The sequence below is a fragment of the Lycium barbarum genome, chromosome 3, assembly GCF_019175385.1.
Source record: "Lycium barbarum isolate Lr01 chromosome 3, ASM1917538v2, whole genome shotgun sequence".
In the NCBI taxonomy this organism is placed as follows: domain Eukaryota; kingdom Viridiplantae; phylum Streptophyta; class Magnoliopsida; order Solanales; family Solanaceae; genus Lycium; species Lycium barbarum.
In genome coordinates, this window is record NC_083339.1 from 143328703 (window position 1) to 143330698 (window position 1996).

Genomic DNA, 1996 nt, shown 5'->3' on the forward strand with positions numbered 1-1996 from the left:
TATAAGGCTAGGTCCTTCGGTTGGTCACCAATCAAAATACGATTAGTATTAATCATCAAAAACCAAAATTCACACTTGGCATTTGGCAATCTCATGTTATGCATAAAAGGAAAGGAAATGACTGGAACAAGATTTGACACTAATTAACACAGGATTATCACTTATATATATAATTGATATAGAATTGTTTTTCTTAGCTTCAATATTTGACACTAATTAACACAGGATTACCATTTAATCATTTATTTTATGTCAATGCATGCGGTATTAATGTTGCAAAATTTGATGATTGCTCAGAGAAGAAACTATAGTTAGCTAGTGGGTCTTTTTTTTGACGTATACTTCCATGTAATCAACAATATAAAGGAAAATAAATACGCGCCAACCCCGCTTCTTCTATCTTGTTCATAAACTGACAATGACAATTGGAGTAACTTTTTATATTTTTACAATCAAAACAATTAGCGGTTTAAGAAATTTATATGTTTTCAACTGTAGCATCATTAATTATAGGGAAAAGGGTCAAATATACCCCTCTACTTTAGTTTATTAGCTAACGTTGCTCTCCGTTAGTCAAAGTAGTCAAATATACCCCTTCCGTTACAAGTTGAGGTCAACTATACCCCTACCGTTAGCAAAGTTTGAAAAATAGCCCTCATTTCTAACATATTCCCACATAAGCACGTGGCATTTAACGTATTCTATGTGGTGCCTACGTGACAATTTTAAAAAAACAATCTAGAAAATTAATTTTTTTAAAACAAATCTGAAAAAATGGCTTTTATTAAAAATTTGAAACTTTTTTGTTTTAATAAAACCCGTTTTTTAAAAAATATATTCTCGAAAATTGGATATTTTAGATTTTTTAACTAAAATATCCAATTTTCGAGAATATATTTAAAAAAAAACGGGTTTTATTAAAACAAAAAAGTTTCAGATTTTTAATAAAAGCCATTTTTTTCCAGATTTGTATTTAAAAAAATCAATTTTCTAGATTGTTTTAAAAAAAATTGCACGTAGGCACCACATACAATAAGTTAAATGCCACGTGGCGTCTATGTCACCCAAATCCAATGGCTAGACTTGCTTATGTGGGAATATGTTAGAAATGAGGGGTATTTTTGAAATTTTGCTAACGGTAGGAGTATATTTGGCCCCAACTTGTAACGGGAAGGGTATATTTGACTACTTTGGCTAACGGAGGGCAAAGTTAACCAATAAATTAAAGTAAAGGGGTATATTTTACCCTTTTCCCTTAATTATATATGTGTGTGTATGAGATATTGATGTCTTCTCTCTCTTAGCTTGACCTGATTCCACCTTGCTAATTACAATAGACAACGTAAATGACACAATTTAAATTCCAGCAATTTGTTGATCGTGCTAATTTTCTACAAATGCTGATGATACTATTAATAATAATAGAAGTTGAGAAGTATGAACAATGCACCTTTTCTACGATGGGCATGGATACCTTCACGGTGATAGAATTATTATTGAAGTTATGGGTTCGATAAAATTTAATTTTGACCTGAATTTTATATTTATGTTGAAAATGTATTTTATTTGAATCCTAAGGTATCTAATAAATTGTGACTATTGCATTATAATTAGGGCTGGAATTGTTACAACGGGATCAAGCCCAAGCAGATCTAACACTAGATTTTGTCCGATTCATCTATCAGTAGAGATGAGGTCACACGCGTAATATGGCACAAAGAAGAAAAAGAGAAGACGCCTTCGTTTTCCTCGGAGTATTTTAATTAGAAAATATAGATTACTAGTAAATTTGTGTGGCTTAAATCATGTATATTACTATATAATATAAGAGGGAATGTGAGGACTTTTGTAGTCCTCACAAGAGTTTCCCAAATTTTTAAAAACTTTTTAATTAATTACTTTTATGTCCTAATTTTATTTATTTAAGTAAAATTTTTTATTTTTTATTTTTAAGGTCTACTTTTCAAAAGCTATCGAACCTGGGGACTTTTGTAGT